General features: G+C 43.8%; 1 pseudogene; it reads right to left on the reverse strand.

Annotated features, from left to right (window-relative positions):
* Positions 1-1,971: 1,971 nt before the first annotated feature.
* LOC103986062 (probable serine/threonine-protein kinase WNK4) lies at positions 1,972-7,834 on the reverse strand (annotated as a pseudogene).
* Between the last annotated feature and the right edge of the window lie 2,965 nt (positions 7,835-10,799).

The following is a 10,799-nucleotide window of genomic DNA, read 5'->3' on the forward strand; positions in this document are numbered from 1 at the left end:
GCTGTAGCCATGCCCAGTCACTGCTGAGTTAGATGGACATATGGATGTGGGTGGGAGCCAGGAGAGCTACGAATCCATGGAGGCCGATCGATCCAGTAATGCACAGTGCTGCTGCTCTCTCGTCTCTGTCATCCAAAAGCTACTGCTACTGCAACTGCCGTGGGAAGCTTCTGTCACCCTGTTTGGTCCCTCCCCCTGATCTCACAATGACTATTAAAACTGGTGCTGCAAGGAAACATTGGTAGCTATGCATTCCGCTCTATAGGCCCCTCCACACGTTGATATTTCACCATCATACCACCTTCCACCACCTCCCATATTGCTTCCACCCAATCTTTAAGCTGTTCCTCCACCAAAGAAAAATCATGCCCCTTTTTTTCTATTATTATTATTATTATTATTATTATTATTATTATTATTGTTATTTTGTTAGATAAGAGTGAGACGTACGGTTCACACAATAAAACAACTCAAAATCTCTTCACAGATACTGAAAATGTGGAACCAACCACCGCATCTCAAGCTCAAGAAAAAAAATCTCATTCTCCTTTCATGTTTACAATCATACTAAGCCGACGACCTCCTTAAACTTGGGTGAGGGTGGCGATCCGATCCCATCCGATCAGAGAGAAGGAAGGCCCAGTTGCCCTTCTCCATTTATGCGTCTTACTTACATGAAGATGAGTGTAACAATAACAACAATTGCATTCCATGATTGGGTTCGCGATCATATACCAAGCACAAACGAGGCTACCCCTAGAGAGATGCAGCACGCTTTTAAGCTGAGCTATGGGACGACAAAATTACAAGATACGTAAGATCTTCCTGCTGCGGCAAGCTTTGGCCCTGATATGGTGACCTCAGACCATTTGGAACGGGGTGCAAAATTATTAGCACATAAAATAGTGATTGTACAAAATGATGATGCTATTAAAAAGAAGAAGAAGAAGAAGAAGAAGAAAGAAGAAGAAGAAGCAAAATAACTTGATAATGTCCCATGTGGGCTCATCAAAACTCCAGTAAACAAACTTCATCAGATTAATTGCGGTGGATTTCGTCTGAAATGATGATATACGAGGCCCCCCCACCCCAAGTCTTTTAAAGACTCGCTCTGACTGTAGCCAAAAGAAAGAAAAAATGGATCCTGCACGAAATCATTTGTCGGCGACACAGAGAGACCGACTCGACCGAACACATAGTTTGTGTTTCCTTATTGCTGGTGTGAATGCGCTCAGTGTAGCGCTTCCTATATCGCGATGAGACGTTTTAAAAGAATGAGATCTTGCACCATAATTATGTCCTGCCACCCACCACCGTGTATCATTAATCACTATCGGATCGGATCGGATCGGATCTGCTTTGCCAATCCGTGAATATGGCGAGGTCATTTCGTTTCCAACTTTGCACGATCCTGCTGGTTCAGGCATGCACAGCTCTTGCTTCCCCTTCCGTCATCCAATCTCTACTTGCTCTTCTAATTATTACGGCCCAACATCCACACATTAATTTCCAGCTGCCAAAGGATCCAAACCGATCCAATTTGAGGTCAGCTGTTTAGAATTCGAAATTTTGGATTAATCTCATCACTCAACCAACCAACTTGTGCAATATATATATATATATATATATATATATATATATATATATATATATATATATATTCGTTGTGTAGCCACGCTTGGACTACGTTGCATAGGTACACGTGGGTTGGCCGGGAAAGGACATCTAGTTTGCCTGCCCGACGCATTGGCGGATGCAAGGGGCTGACTCCAATCCACAAATGGGCTTCGCCTAAAGAGCAACATCTGTGTGTGGCATATAAAAGTTTACCAAACCCCTCTCCACAACGTATGCGGTTTTCTATTACCAGCTGGGTATAATTCTCCATATTTTGATGATTTATGATGAATATTTTGAGTTAGACTTTCAGATGGCCCATATTGGTACCGAAAAATTTAAATGATGATGCCAAAGATAATCACCCTCACAAAGATAATTAATGACCCTGAAAGCTTTCGGCTAGCGTTCGGGTCTGGAATACCATAGTACAAACCAGTGGTCGACTCGACTTCAGGTGGGGAACATACTTCCGTTCTTCCAGGTAGCAACACTTACACTCTGCCGAGTTCCAGTTATATACAGGCACACATATGATGATGATGATATATATACAGGCACATATATATATATATATATATATATATATATATATACACACGCACACAAACTTTACATCCCAGGGGGTCCACTCGAGTCCCACCTCGTGAAGGCTTGTACGTATCAGCATCAAACACCACATAACATCAGAGGCTTTCTTGGAGTATTAAGTCTCTTAATTAACCACTTCCACCTGCAGAGCCTTGCGTTTTCTTCCTATAATCTCCTGGAGAGGTAGACAGGCGAGGGCCAACGTATGGCGCCTGGAACCCGATCGATGTTCTCTACCGAGCCGACCGTGTTAAACATGCGCTTGTTGAGCTTCTCAACCAGAGCTTTGTGCAGCAGCTGGCTTCGCACATCTATCATCGATCGGTTCCTCATCAACCGCCGGCTATCGACAGGCCTCTTGCCTCCTCGGACACTGGAAGCCCCCCGGGCCTCTGCCGAGGCGCTGCACTTCCTGTGGAGCTGATTGGTTATCGACTCATTTTCTGCAGGGTCTTCTTCCCGGCAAAACCGTGTTGACTCGTGGCTGTTGGCTATGAGCTGATGTTCCCCATGGTGGAAGGTTCCGTCGCTCTCTTGTTCACTGGCTGATACGTAGTTGACAGCAGAATACTTAGTAGAATGGATGGAGCTCATGTCCTCATCATCCATTAGTCCATCTGTAACTAAACAGTGATCCGGAGATTATATAACCAGAGGGTAAGAACCGTCGATAATGACGACTTGTACATACCTCCAAGCCAGTCTGCTTGGTGATGGTTGTGTTGCTGGCAGAAGATCCCTCGAGAAGAACTCATCCCAAATACTGATGACCCTTGGGAGGAAGCAGGGGAGGAGAGGCAGTAGAAAGGATGACTGCTTCCCTCCTGTTCATCATCCACATAGTTGTACACATGGGGCCAGTCTCCCAGAACACCTTCCTTGCAACCAGAAATCGACGCTGCTGATATCGCCTGGGTGATCATCTCCGCTATCTCTGCTGGCTCTCGATCAGTAATGTCCAGCTCCTTTACCATCTCATTGGCCACATCAATCGGCGTGTCGCTGACGATGTCGAAATGAAAGTATATGTTGCTCGCATTACCTAATACACAAAGAAGCAAAACATCATGCCAAGCATAAAGATGTCATAATTCTACAATGCTGCTAATGTTAGCGCTGTAGCGAGTGAGGTTGAACCAGGTCCAGGCAAGCGATGGAGACATGTCTGAGGTTTCAGGTCGAAGAACATGCTTGTCGGCCAAAGCCTGTAGTGCGATTAATCTGTACGTACATATGCTATGTCGAAGACATGTATGCCAGCAGACTGACTGTACCATCTATTTATTATAAAAAAACTCGTACAGTGCAAATCAACTAAACTCATGTTTGAGTTATGATCCAATATCAGCGTAGAAATATTATCTGAACTCATGAAAGTTATAGCTTTACCCACTACTTCTCACGAGCCCCGAGTGTATGAGAAAGACTTAGCAGCACTAGTTTCAAATTGGACTCTGGGCCGGGTCAAATTGGGATCATGTTGAACAATATCGTACACGAAGTTCTAGATCATGTCGGTAAAGTTACTATGTACGAAGCAGATGGGTTGACTTTAGATTAGCACCTGATCAGCAATCCAAACCACATGCATTTGCAAGGAAAATGAACGTAGAGTTTCCACACCTTCGTTATCAGCAATTTGCACTTTGAGGTAGATGGCGTCATCTTCAGTATTCATTTTGCCAGTGATTGTCATGTCAGTAGTACGCACAACAGGATCTAGATCGTGATGATATGTCACCTGCAAGGAATCATGATTTCCTGATACGATGTTCTTAACGTCATTGGCCGGATTCTTAGGAGCTGGATCTTCAAATGTGAGGAAGGGATCAAAAAGGAGCTCCTTAGCTGAGGATCTACCGGGAACTTTCTGCAGGCACCTCCCGACGAAACGCTTAGCTTCAGGGTCTTGGATGCAGTAAAAAGCATGAGGCAGTTTTCCCTTTCAAAGACGAAAGCCGAATCGAAGTATTATTATTGAAGTACAAGGCAAAACAGTGTAGAGCATGGCATTAATTAAGATCCCAGTAAAGGAATGCTCTTACTGAAGTAACTTTCTTGTAAATTTGAGCAGGATTTGAACACTCGCTGTAGGGGTACTCAGAGGTCAGCATTTCCAGCACTGACATACCAAAGGAATATATATCCGCGAGCTCATTGTACTCTTCCTCGTAGAGTTCTGGTGCCATGAACTCTGGCGTCCCTGCGGCAGCAAAGGTGTAGAGCACTGAGAACTTCAAGCGTAACAGCTGCAGGGAGTCTTTTCTTTCTTATAAATGATTTAATCAACTCTTGCTAAATAAATTGAGTGTTCGCGTTGGAATAATGTGAAATGGAGATCAACAAAGAACCTATATAAAGCCGATCATGGAACCTAATCAAGAGTCAAGAGAGGAGAGGGTATTAGCGATCACCTATGACGCTGTGCTTGCATTGTGCACCCCGGAGCGTTGCAGCCAGGCCAAGATCACCAATCTTGACTTGCCCGAGATGACCATTGACGAAAATGTTGTCACACTTGAGGTCTCTGTGTATCACGGGCGGATCGTGGCCGTGCAGGTACGCAAGCCCCTCGAGGATCTGCCGGGCCCACCTTTTGACAGCCCTTATGTCAACTTGCTGATATCGCTGCCGATACCTGAACCCATCTCTCTCGGATTACTTCGTCTTCCAACTGCATGCTTTTGAATTTATTATTATTTTTCTTCTATATATGCATCATTTTACTTAGTTGGAAGATAAACCGTGAATCTTTTCTATATATGCACCATGTAAAGAGATTTCAGACAACAAAAATTGTAAATCTGTTGAGTCAAAATTCATCCGACACCAGCAAAGTCAAATGATCAAATGAATAACGAACGACAGCACGGCTCTGCTCAGACAGAATGACCACATACAGAGAGCGAGCCCATCTTCCACGTTACTTCGCTAGGCTCAACCTTAGATCACTGAGCCTGCTATCTATCGACCTCTAATAAGATCAACCAAGCCTGAGTCAAATTGGCATGAAATAACAGGAGTTAAGAAAGCCTACTGTCGAAGCGTGCCTGAGGCGAACAACTCGGTGATGAAATTGAAAGTCCTATGCTCTACATCGATCCAGGATGAATGAAATTTGATGATTGATTCATGGCAGAGGGAGCTAAGGAGGTGGACTTCCGAGTACATGCGCTCCAATGCTTCAGGCGAGCGCATCATGTCGCAGAGCATAGCCTGGTTCCATGCCACCTCCGTACCATTCACCTCATCGAAAGCTCTGTAGCTGAAGCTCCTGAATCAAGGAACCCGTGTCACATGATCTACCTTCGCTACTTACAATTTTGTCTTAATCGATATCGATCGGTGGTTCCAAGGATACACTGTCTTCGTCGCTCCTTTACCAAGTACTTCATCGAACTGCAAGGCATGCAGGTAAAAAGGAGACGTGAGACACTAGTCGTTTATTTGAAAGAAAAATAAAATTAGCATGGAAGAATACACAGGGAAAACACTTGTCGTTTTCATAGTATCCAAAGCGAATGCAGAAAATGTTACATTATCATCAGACAACATTCTTAGAATAACTCGGTAATACATACTTGAAAGCTTTATTAATTGGCCGAAACAACCGCCCATGCAAATGCTTTCCTTGATACGTACATTTGGAAGGGTGATAAACCCTAAGTTTAGTCTCTAGGTTGAACTCGCTCATGATCATAAGCTGCCTTGGTTTAACGATGTTTTGAACGTTGCAGGTCTTCTCCAAATATTTGAATTGCATAATTAATCGTTGCACCTTCTTTAAAATGTTTGGTGGATCTCCCATCACTTGTACTCTCAAATATATTTAAACACCTACAAAAAAAATTTAGTGATTTACCTGCCGGCGACTTGGTACGCATTTGATCTCCCGGTAATTACCATTTCACACGAATCTAATTTATGACAGGACACTGCCTATGTGATGCTGAGCAACTTCAAGACCCCTGCAGGCAGTAAGTTGGACATGCCTGGAATGAAACTGTGGTCCTAAATGAATCAGGCTCCATCATTCACTTACTATAGCGTATTGGTCTCACGTCTCTTTCTGCATATATATATATATATATATAAAACCAAAGTGTATGACTGCCATGCTATGATTCGCGGCCAAAAGTTGGCTTCATGAATGATCAAAGAACTGGTCTCATTGGAGATCTAGATCTGGCGAACCATGTATATGATTCTGACACCATCTTAATATTGGCAACACTTGGAAACGTGTGCCCAAGTATATTAGCTGGGAGACAGCTTTCCAGTCGAAGAAAAAAAGACTGTGGTATAACATTAAGATTGAGGAAGAGGTAAAACATCGACATGAAAGCATTCAACGCCATATTTCTCAAGTGCATATCATGTGTACACTCATGGAATAAAGCGTATACAAGCATATATCATTTAGTGGGCGGAGATCGCATAGGAAATACCACCAATAGCAAATTTGTATTTCAGCATGTAGAACACCGACCAGATTGATCACACGTATGTACGTTTCAAATTGCTACTGTATGCATAGCTGCAAAAGGAAACGAGTAGCATGGCATCCAGAGACTGATGCGCCTTCCCGAAAGACAGAAAATAACATGCCACTACCAAAAAGCCTTAATAGCGAAACATATTGCTTACGATTATTTCTGCCACCGTAATATAACGCATAAAATAAAATAAATTGCAGATAAGAAATCTGGGTATTTAATCATCACTTACACGTCCATAGCGGCCGGTCACCGGATCCGTCTCGACGTACCCATTTTCCACGACGGCACGCTCCGCACGCCGTTTCTCGAACATGGCGTCTGCCAGTAGCGTCCTTAACAAAGCCGGATACCAGGAAAAAGAAGGGGAAATCAAGAAAAGCAAGCAAAAGAAGCGCCGGCAGCTGTCAGCTGGAGAGGTTCGGGGAAGGTGGAGGAATACAGAGGTCGAGGTGCCGCTAGATGCGCGGCTTTCCTTCGTGGTTCTCGTAAGAGAAGACGCCGAAGAGCTGCCAGCAAAGCCTCGAGTAGTCGATCCGCAACATGATCCAGGCCATGTTGACAACCCCCAGGGCACGTGAGAAATCGTGGCGGTACCTCCCGATTACCATTGATGTTGTCGAAAACTATGAACCGCACGAAAGGCTCGTCGACCGAATAACTCGAGTTTTGGGTGGGAAAGGACCGATCAGGTCAGGGCGGCGACATCTCTCTCGTGGAGAATTCTTCTGTGCAACTTCTTTGTTGGTGCTTTGCAGTGATTATGGTGGTGGTAACCTCCTCTTTCAGATGAGGTGTAGGGAAATCCTTTTGGCCTGTCACGCGGGTATCCTAAAAAGCAGTCAATCACGATCGAACTAACAAGATTTGGAGAGAGTGCATGCTATGCGCAGGGTATAGTGTTGTGGGGTTCTAAACTTGAAGAATCGATGGTTTCTCTTTGATACCACCATAATTTGTTTGCACGTAAAGAGGAGGGCTGATCAACAAGTAGAATAGGAGCTCTTGGAGACAAATAAGCTTCTGTCGAGTGCAGAGGAGAAAGAACCGAGTAAGTATATGAGATACAAAGAGAAAAAAAAATTGCGAGAGAGAGAGAGAGAGAGAGAGAGAGAGACAGATGGAGGAATGGCGACCCAAAAAGTAGTAGAAAGAGTGGGGGGAGGCGAGGAGGTGGCACTAATTATAGGCAGCTTGAAGACGGCATTGCCACTGGGGCCCACGGGCTTTACCGGTTCCTCGCCCAAGTATCGATGGGAATGGCCTGACGAAGTCAAACATAAGGTCGTCTAAATAATATCGCCGTCACAAGATGATGCAGGTTGGCGATGAGTCTCTTGACTCGGTGCATGCATACCAAATGAGGTGGCCAAGGGTAACCAGGTGGAGTTCATTTTTTGGACCTTCACTGTCGTCTCAATATATTACGTTTTCTGGACAACCATTTAGCTCAATTGATTGACGAAATAGTTCGAGCTGCATCCAACTCCTAATTTAGTTGACTTTGCACCACCTGATGGATGTCAAGATGCATCTACGCATGCACCTAATAATATCAAGTTGGAGCTTGGATTTGTCGAGATTACGTTGTGGGATTCTCTTTGTATCTCATATACTCTATTCGATATGAGCCTCGGTGTCAAAGAAAAATCTATGAACACTGCTCAAAGAGAAAAAGCACATCTATCTTTTTCTCAGCGTCAAAGCCGTGAACACAAAATCACTGTTCAAAGAGCCTCGATATCACGGATGTGCCGGAGGACCCAAAAAAGATGAACAAGTCACGTTCCGAATCTAATTTTTACTCCGATGGGGGAGGGGAGGGCTCACATTTTAGATCATTTCGATAACAATGCCCATCGTGAATGAAACCTCGGAACATCAGAACCACAGTAGCGATTCAAAAGAAAACGGATTACGGAGTTGGCTGTGACTTAATGCCATGCCTTGTGCAATAATTCAGTTCAGGAATGCTTGACCAAGCAATTACGTGTAGCCTTCAGTTAAAATAGAGAGGAAAGGAATAATCAAGAGCGGAGCGTGGTAAACCATGACGTGACTGCTACAAAGGGGATGACCACATGCGACATCTAAGCTAACTGGGTCGTATAATAGGATGGAGGAAGATTAGAACGATATGTGAATATTTAACATGCAATGATTGACAATATCATATTTGTGATGGCGCCATGCTTCGACACAATAATTCAATAAACAAGTTTTGGTCGGTCATGTATCGAGTATGAGGTCAACATCTTAATTTCTTATGCGTATCCACGTACACGTACACGTACACGTACATCTAAGATGCAGTGGAGTGACATCTGAACCAGAAAGTAAAACACAGACCAGCGTTGTTAGTAAAAATTGGAATCGAAGGAAAGAATGTATTGGTTATAAAGATTTTGATAGAAAATACGTCGACATTAATCTTGACCTGCCAACTGGCTGCCACCAAGACACTGATACGAGAAAAGAAAAATCCGCATCACCTTTTCCTAGTGGTAAATGGTAAGGCGGCAACCTACCGCTCCTAGCAGATCGCGGTTCAGGGGAAAGCGGTACGGACTGATAACGAAGCTGGTTTGCCCCCTTGGTTGGCTTGAACAGATGATCATCGTCCGTTTGTCCCTAATGACCGTCAAGATTGGCAAACAGCGCTCCTATATTCATTGATGCACCGTATAAAGTTATAACGATCAACCGTCTATACAAATGAGCCACAAGAGGATGTATGATCGATCTCCATTAACTATCGATCTTTCTTTGTCAATCGCTCAGGTATAAAAATTAATCCCAAGACTTGAACAAAGGATCAAACTTGAAAAATTCTATTATTCCCATTCCATGAAAACTAACTTTTTCATTGAAGGAGTTGGGTCGGAAGATCTCCTCGATACTAACCTCTTGTGTAGGTCCCTGATAAAGTCAAGGCACACCTTGGCTCACCCCGAGAGCACCAAGGACGCTAGGGCCCACCTCAGATCGACTTGGAAGCGATCTTCGATGCTCAGCTATCACCTCAGGATCGCTTCGGCCAGACCTTCCTCGACTCCAACCATCACACATAATAGCCATGTGGGCTATCAGGATGAGATTGTGCCTTCGGGATAGAATCAAGCTGTGTCGATTCATGGTTGGCGGGATCAAAGCAACAATATTTTGGTGCTAAAAAGAGAGCCCGAATGTCACAAGAATATCCACTCGTGAACCCCCTCAATGAGTGCTCTAGCAAGGAGGCTCCACCGCTTACATATAGTACCTTCGGGTAATGAGGACATCTACCCTCCTTCCGACAAGTGGATGTATCCACTTTGGCACAAACCCTAAGGTGATATTGGCATCTATTCAATGACCTCGAGCTCTCCTCTTCAAGGCCAAACACAGGGCACATACTCATTCTTGCCGAGGCCTTCCTAAGCCTCACACATCAGATACAAACGCTAGTTGGGATGATGTAAACTATCGCCCCCCTCCTATCTCATTTGGCTCAACAAGTAGCCCCACCCCCAACACTGTGGCCATCAATCTAGCCCTCGCTCGCTCTCACACCTTTCGAGGCTTCCTCAATTGACTCACTACCAATCCTATCAAACCACTCTCGATCGGTTGAACTATTGTCTTGTCACGAACAGAATCGTAAACAAGATATTTGATGTAATGTTCATGTATGTCCGTGTCTTTCGATTTTATTCATACTTTACACAAATATAGAGGACCGTTTTATAGTGTATCGGAGCGACCATTGAACTAAGGTATTAGTTAATGCCAAAAATATATGTGCGTCATTCAACTATCATCGAGTCATGGGTTCATATGTCAAACCATCAACATTACGATTATGGAGTAACAGTTCACTTTAACGCCAAAGATGTGGTGTCTTATCAGGTTGCCAATGAGCCATAATCTCATATCATATGCCTCATTTTAATGCATAAAAAAGGTTGACAGACAATATTTGTCTAGTAAGCTACTGATCACATCACTAACCACATGGTTGTTTGGAGGTTGACTATAGTCACATCATTTTCTTAACCTTAATTTGATCAATCATATCATTAGAGATGGGTGTTTCATGATTAAATTTGATCATGT

The sequence above is a fragment of the Musa acuminata genome, chromosome BXJ2-5 (genome assembly GCF_036884655.1).
Source record: "Musa acuminata AAA Group cultivar baxijiao chromosome BXJ2-5, Cavendish_Baxijiao_AAA, whole genome shotgun sequence".
Lineage (NCBI taxonomy): Eukaryota > Viridiplantae > Streptophyta > Magnoliopsida > Zingiberales > Musaceae > Musa > Musa acuminata.